Genomic DNA, 8,882 nt, shown 5'->3' with positions numbered 1-8,882 from the left:
AAAGCACCACGTGCTAAGAGGCAAATTTTGGGATAGCGAGACTTATATTATAATGGCAATAGTAAGTAAGGAGGATTAATATTTGTTACGCTAGTTAAGCGGTATATATATATAGATGGCAACTATAAAAGAAGAGTTGCTAGTATTAGGAATAAAGGCAAGTGGTTACTATATAAGGTATATTGCCACCACATATAGCAAGTTGCCGTTACGTGCGGCAAGTTGCCGTCACATACCGCCGCGGCACTAGCGTGGTAAGGAACCTTAAGTTCCTCACCCCTTTCTTCAAGAATTAAAAGAATAACAATTATCATACTATCTACGAACCGTAGCTACGTGATATCCCCTTATATAACCAACACCTCTTACTTAATAAATAATAAGACAGTGCTAACTATACCCTTAGGCCGTTTCTTGCTCTTAACTTTAATATCTTTTACGTATTTCTAAAGAAATAAGAGAAAGTGGTAACTTTAAATATATATTTTACGTAGGACAACCTTATAAAGTTTTAGTATAATACCGGGGTATAATTAAGGTAGTAGTGGCCTCTATTAAAGAACTAACTAATATAGGCTTAGCTAGGGTATTCTAAGAGATATCTTTATCTAGGGATATTATTACCTCAGTAAGCTCAGACCGTAAAATTAATTAGCGGATATCACTAACCTTTTTTATTAAAAAGTTGATTCTATAGTCTAAGGGACTTTCGCAAGATTTATTAAGCGAAGCGACTTATTTTATATATAGAGCAGTTACCTTTTTTAACGAAATTAATCTACACCCCTATAACAGCTATACCACTAAATTGATCCGCAAAAGCAGCTCTATAATTAATAAGTATATCTACTTTATACGCCTCTACAATATCTAGTAAAAAGCGTCGCCGAATAGGCGTTACGTCGCCTATAAAGGCTCTACACAATAGCTCTACGTACGACGATTCTACATACAACGGCTTTACTACAGAGGCTCTATATAAAAGCTTTATATAGAGCTTTGTATAGAGTTTCGTGTAGAGCCTCCTATAGAGCTTCGTGCAGAGTTTTGTATAAAGCTTTTATATGCGGAGCCTCTGTACGGCTTACCTAAACAATAACCACCTATACTGGCAAGTTGCCATAGATTGCAGTATATTGTGGTTACGTGACGCGAAGATCTTATAAAGTATTAAGCAGTACTACTTTTCTTCTTCTTTCCTTTCCCTAGCTTTAGATCCTCGTTTATAGATAATCTAATCGTATAGGCTTACGCGTCCCTCTTACTATACTTATACCTCGATTGACTAAGTCGCTAATAGTTTAGAGGGAGATTATCTAGTATATTACGGATATTATATATCCACCTAGCTATAGTAGGTACCTTAAGGTACCTATTGTAGATCTATACGGGCTTTATATATATTAGCTAGCGTTTACTAGCGTTTAATAAAATTATATAAAGGTCACGCTCTTAATAACGCGTTTTTTTTAACGAAAATAAGTACAAGGCCTAAAAATACCTAAGTAATAATAATATATTCTAAAAGCCTAGGTTTTATTATATAATTGATAAACTTTGGGAAATAATATAAAATACTAGTGTTAAGTTATTTTAATATCCGTAACCTTCGCAACTTAGATATCATTTACACGCTTTATAAATATCGCGGAACAGCTTTAGACGTAATTCTAGTAGTTTTATATAAATATAGTTAGTTAGCTTGCGGACCGGTTAAAAATCCGCGCTAACGGAATTACGTCTAAGCTTACCTAAGGTAAGGGATATTAGGTAAGTTATAGGCACCCCTAATCTAACCCTAATATAGTAGCAATTAACGCTAGGTCGAGCACACCTTAATTAATTCTATTAACCGGACAATTTAGAATAAAAACTCTATCTATTTAAGCTGGCTCTAGAAGCCCTTTATATACATAAGGTAGGTATAGGCAGTAAAGGAGGGTAGTAGGCAATAAAGACAAATATAATTTTAGTTAATAGATTCTAGGGCATTAGCGCAGCCAACCCTTATTTATTTAATATATCTTAAAGTATAGCACTAATTGTATTTAAAGTCAAAGTTAGGATTAAAGATTAAGAGGGGGATAGTAAACAACCGCTAACTTAGCATTTATAACTCCCGATCCACTCTATATATTTAGGGTTTATAAATAAGCTTAGCCTAGGGAACTAGTGCCTAGTAATAGGGTTCCAATCCCAATCCATATTATAGTTAGGGCTACTAGAATTAAAAAAAATCAGCATAGGAAAAAATCTAATAGGTATAAAGTAGACCTATATAAAGAACTGACAGCATAGACCTAAGTCTATAGTAATAGATTTAACACTATAAAGCCATTAGTATAAAGATAGAGACATGCTAATAAGCGTCCCAACGTAAATGGCGTAATCTTTATAACGCATTCCCTAAGGGGCGTAAGTGTTTTATTATACTATTACCAGGTTTCTTCCCGACAGAAATAAATCTATAAAACGATAAGCTTATTAAAGCAGACGACTCTATATACTAACCTTCGGACTATATTAACTATAAGTTAGGTTCGCTAGGGCGGATATAAAAAGGGTATATAAGAGACGCATACTGGAATAATATTAGAATTTTTTATATAAAGTAGTTTAAAACGCGTCTAATAAATTAAAAAGTAATACCGCTTAAAAAAGTAGCCTAAGAAGGCTGCCGTCTTAGAGGCAGGCTATATTGGCTCTTATAACCCTTATAGTAACCTCTTTTCTACATACTAAGCGATACAGGTATATATAAATAACACTATAGTGGCGCTAATATTAGTAGATAAACAGCAAAGATAATAAAAGTCTACTACAATAGATAAACTTCTTAAAGATATTATCGAGTCGTTAAGAACGCGAGTAATACTATATAGGAAGATTAATAAGCTCTTCCTTAAAGAAAAGTACGAGATTTACTCTAAGTTAACTCGCTTTTACCAGAATTAATTAATTAAAGCTTTTCTAAATAAACTTGGCTTAGTAGTCCTTACTATAGCTTCTGTTTAAAAGGACCTGGTCCTAAAATTAAGTAATATAGTGGTTCTTAAAACCAAAAAATTGTAAGAGAATCCGTGGGATCTTGTCTTTAAATTAGAAAAATGGCTTAAGCTAGCCACTTCGCCGCCGTATAGCACTTATCCTATTCTTTTTAGTCCTTCTATAAATATCTCCTATTATAATAGCTCTAACCGAGAGTCTAAGCCCTCCATATAACTTCTTACAGTAGATTATAAAGGAGACCTTTAATATTATAATAACCGTTTTTATAAATGCTTGCAACCTTATAATAAAGATAAAAGCGGTAAAACTAAGATATTCTTTAAGTCGGGGCTTATATTAGGTGTAGAGGATATTTTATAACCAACCGATTACTATACCGTTAATGACGTATAAGAGCTCTTTACGTATAAGCAGAAGCAGTTAAAATTATAGTACTCTTTTTATAAGAGCGGCTATTTTAAGCTAAAAATACTTAAACCTCCTAATATTATTGGCTCTAAGGGAGCAGTAGATAATAGAGCGGATGTAAATCCTATATATGGCCTTAATATTATAACTCCTAATAGTACTAAAGAATAGTATCTCTTTAAGAATTAAAACCTAGAATTAAGAAAAGCTATACCCAGCTTTAATAAGTATAAATAATACGTAGGATAGAAACTAGATATATAAACTTATATTATAGTTGTTTTTATATTTGTCTTTAGGAAAGCTATAGGTAGAAATAGTTTTAATTAAATAAATCTTTTACGAATTTGTTCCGGGATTTTTTTATAACCTCCCTCCCTTATTAAGAGGCCGTAAATGTACTTCTTAGATAGGTTTATAGTTGAAATTTCCCTATTACGCGTTTTTATTTAAAGCATTACATTAATATAGGTCTACGGAATCTCCCTACAGAATTATAGTTACTAATAATAGAAAATCTTAAATACTATCGCGAAATTAATGCTCTAGCCTGTATAAATTACTACTTTTACGATATACTTAATCCTCTCCTTTATAAACGGAGTGGCGGTTAGGCACTTCTACGGGTAGCGAAGCTCGGGCGACTTATTACTGCTTAGGTAGCCCTTTGGCTGCTTCTATAGCTTAGAAACGCTTTAGGAAATAAGGTTAATAAGCCATTGCGAGTAGCTTTAAAAGAAGGTTACGTTAATATAGTTTAGCTGTTTCTATAATATAAAACATCTATTAACACATTAACCTTTAACTTCGCTAAGCCGTTGCTCTGCGCTATAAGGGAAAATTGTATTAATATAGTTTACTTGCTCTTAGACAATAGTGCGCCTGTAAATATATTAGGAGAATACGGTTTTATACTATAGGAGGTTTTATTATAGGGCTGCGCGGAAATAGTAGAGTTATTACTTAACTATAGGGCTAAAGCTAATCCACTTAGCATAAATACCCCGTTGCATGCGGCTATGCTATATTATAATAATAAGATTATAAGGTTACTATGGAATATAGAAGCTCGGCCTAACTCTAGAATGTAAGAGATAGCTATATACTGCCCCGTTAACGCTTATACCATTTAATTAGTTATTAATCACGGTATTATATTTAATAGAGAGGATTTTAATCGGTTTATATCTAACGTACGAGTTCCTTTAAAAGAGATGAAAGCTATTATAAAAGTAGTGCGTCGCTACTATAAGCAAAGGAAGCCTATAAGTAGAGTTTAGGAAGCCGTTCATTAGTTCTTTAACATTCCTAAAATACTTAGATAGTTAAATAGGAAATTAAATTTTATCTCTACTATTCTATTTAAAGGAAAAGGTTTCTGGGGGGACATTTTAGGACGGAGATGTGTTTTAGGATGCCCTAGTTAAGCCTATATTAGTTAGTTCTTTTATAGCTAGGGTAGGGTTAATGTTAGCGCACTCTATATTTTAACTCTTTTATTTATTTTAACTAAGATTTAAAATCCTATTAATTTTATTCTCTCGTAACGTAAGGGTCATATTTAAGATATTTAGTAAGGAAAATTACTAAGCTTAACTTTTTTAATTTACCTAGTATTAGGATCTATAATATATACAACTAATTATAAGCATATTAAATTAACCTAGATAAATAATATTTATTCTAAAAGAGTAACTATAATTAAAAGAAGCATCCTAATACTATAAATAGCAATAACTACAAAATAGAAATTTATAATATTTTTCTTAGTCTCCCTCTTAGTCTCCCTATTGGTCTTCCTTGCCCTTACTACCCACCGATTAACTGGGAAATGCTATCTTTATAGATTTTTAGCCTTCCTTTTAGTCTTTCTATAAGTTTCCTCTTACCCTACCGTTTACTAGCTAGCGTAGAGACCCCATCCTTAGCGCGTAAAGGAATAATAACGGCTACGGCTCTTCTTTTCGCTAGCGGGATGCAATTATGGACTAAGGAAAGCTCGCGTAATACTATTATAGTCTTATATATAGATGCAGTCTTAAGAGTTAGATTTGGTTTCGCTTATTAAATATTATAAATGCCCTTTTCTCCCGTTTAAAGGCTATCCGCAGGGATAAGGCTGGCGGACGTTATACTAGAACGTTTAGGTAAGTAATTTACGTCTATATTAACCTAGCCATTATTAACCTTATTAGGCCGACTAGAATAGGAGGCAGCGCTAGAGCTTTTAAGCTTATCTTAGCTATAGTTAATATCCCCATTTCTGCTTAAGGATAATGTGGCCGTAAGATTTTCAATTTCGTTATTAATAGAATCTTTAGAGTTGCTAGAGGATAATATAACACTAGAATTTCCTAGGTTATTATTAGATTCGCTAGATAACAGTACTATAGTCTATTAGTATATATTTATTCTTTCTCTTTTACCTATTACCGGTTTATTATCTTTACTGGAGGCTATAAATGTTTTAGGGGAGTAGTTAATAAAGTTACTTTTAAATATTTTACCACAAGATCTCTTACCGGTATTAGGGGATTTTCGGATAACTAACTAGGTTTTTCTTAGAAACTTAACGGTGTAGACATTTTAGAGATAGTATAGTAGGTATTTAGTTAATGGAAATATCCGTTTATATAAAGGGACTTAACACTTCTTTTTACTAACACGTACCGCTTTTTTAATATATATAGCAATATGCTTTTGCTATAGGGCTATATAGAGAAACTAATATATTTAATTAGGGGCCGGTAAACCAGAGTCCCTAAGGTAAAAAGGGCAATATCCGCATATTATAAGGGCGTGGCGGAAAATTAATAGTTTATATTATAACGGAATAGTTCCTGGTTAATCTAAGTAATTTTAGCAGTAAGTGGTTTATACGCCTTTAGCTATAATCTACTTATTATATTAGAAGCAAAATCGCGCGAAACTAAAGCGGCGCTTAAAACTTCCTTTAGTGCACTAGTAGATATAGAACCATCTCTTATTAGCTTTTAGACTAGGGGGAAAGCTTTTATTAGATTTTATTTAATGTAAATCGCCCTATAGTATAGATACTACTTACCTATATATCGGCGTACGGCATTCTTAAATCGGACACTAGCCATTCTTTAGCCGTATATTTAGATAGTACGCGTTTTAATAGTCTTTCCGGTACAAACTAATTAAATTCTTAACAATCTCTATACCCTTATTACTCCGGAGAGGAGTAGGTGTAAATAGGGCATCCGCTAAGAAATTACGCTTGGGTATAAGATGGCGTCTATAAGCAAAAAGCGTACGGCGATAGTCCTTAAGGTCGGTTAAATGCTGCGAGTTAGCTATATAGCCTTGCGCTTTCCAGACTTTTTTAAGTTCGGAGACTGTAAGCTAAGATCTCTTTTTATATAGTTCTTAACGGTATGCTTATAGCTCTCGTTTCTCTATTAAATATCCTTTATTAAAGAGTTAATTTAATCGTTAATCGCAACAAAATTTGCGTACTATTTAAGATTGTTCTGCTCTTTTACTAGTAGAGATTGCTATAGTTGCGGGTTATAACGCTTTAACATTAAGTAAAAGATTTCTAGATAATCTTTCCGCAGCTTTATACTAAGAAAACTTCCTTAGCCGTTTACTGTACTTATAGGTGCCGCGTAGTTTAAACGGAAGGTGCGAGGGTTTCTATAACCCGTAAATACCATTCGCTTATTAACGGAGTATCTATTATCTTTGTAAACTATTAGTAAATTACGGCTAAACCAAAAAAAAATCCCGGTTAAAAATATATACCGTCCGCTTTAATAAGTGCTTCTCTTTATCTATTATAAACCCTAACTTTATTCTTAAACCCGGCCCGTTTAAGCTAGTTACCTAATAATTTATTAAACAAGCCTACTAACCCTATTCTCCCAGTAGGCCCTACGCTATTTATTCTCTATAAAAAGGGCTTACTTAATATATCGGGTTTCTAGTTAAGCGGCGCGTACTCTATATTACATCTTAGATAAACTGCAAGGATCTTATCTATAGTTCTATAGTCTCTAAAGGCATTAGATACTAAAGCTGCGGCTAAAATAAAGAAAATCGGGTCTTTAATTAGTACAGGTTAACCCTTATAGAGGGCATATTAAGGCCTACCGGAAGAGGGAAAGTTTAGTTACAATTTATTATAGTAATTTATAAGGGGATAAAGTTAAACCTTTCCCTAATGGAGAGATCCTGCATAGCCTTTATATATTCTCTGTAATACCCTACCAATATATATAGTACTCTATCGGTGTTAAGAGATCCGTTAGCATTAATACTCCTATTACTACTAACGACACTATTACTACTCCGCGGAATGTTTCTCTAGGCGATAGCTACCTATATATTCTACCAACACGCTATAGTTAGCGGTAGCCTTTTTAGTACTAAAGTGGCATACTAACCTTGTAATGAAGTCCCTTTCCGAAACCTTACTGTATAGTAGATTTATACACTTCTCCTAGCCTTGTTGGTATATAGGTAAATATATATATTAATATAATATTATTTATTCTGGTCCTATTATAGGTATATTTATGCCAGTCGCTTAGCTATAAGAATTTAAGCATTATTCTCTAGTTGGTTATGGTTAAGAAGCCTCGCGCCTAGTAGTATTTAGTAACTTTCTTCCTCTTTATAAGTTCTCCAAATATGTACTAAATTCGTTTAGTAATAGAAAAAATTATATAAGGTAGTGGAAAGAAGATGTAATGAAAAATAATATAACAAACATTCTAAACTGTAGCCTTTACTTAGCTAGGAATCTTATTATAAGTCTTACACGCCCACCTTAAAAAAAACCGCCGCCAATATTAGTAAATAGTTTTATCGCTCGCCTTTCCTCCATCTCCGTGCCTATATAAAACTTTATATAGAAGCTCTACGAAGTGTTTAGCGGTCTGTATCGTACAAGGATTAGCCCCTAGGTATATCTTTTAGTATCTATCTATTTAAATTTAGTATTGCAATGCTACTTAAGGAGTATTAGTTTATAAAGAAACGCACTTAATCTAAAGTTTCTATATATTGTTGTAGAGTTTACTCGTCTAGGGTTTAAGGGGCCGGTAAACGACTAAGTTATTAATATACGTCACGTCGTTATTAAACCCGTTTTTACGAGCATTCTGGACCTTCTTACTAGCAGAGATCCTTTTCCTATAAGCCTTAAACCCTTTGCCTTTAACTAAGGGAGTCACTAGCGCCATGGAGATGTAATAGGCAAGGGGGGTATAAGGGCAGCGTTAAAGATTTAAGCTTAAAATGTAGTGGAAATAGATAAAGCAAGAGTAAAGGGTAGGAAAATAAAAAGGGGATAAAAAGCAATGCTAAGGAAGCTAGAGCAGCTATAGCAAAGGGGGGCCTATTTCTACCTAAGGGGTCTACTTCCTGCTGCGCTTCTTCTCCGTTACGGTCTCTAGCTACTAGCATACTAACCTTAAAACAAGAGGCCCGATTCC

This window comes from Cenococcum geophilum (assembly GCF_001692895.1).
Source record: "Cenococcum geophilum 1.58 unplaced genomic scaffold K441scaffold_4, whole genome shotgun sequence".
NCBI classification, from domain to species: Eukaryota; Fungi; Ascomycota; class Dothideomycetes; order Gloniales; family Gloniaceae; genus Cenococcum; species Cenococcum geophilum.
The sequence above is the reverse complement of the archived record's forward strand: the minus strand, read 5'-3'. Positions refer to the sequence as shown.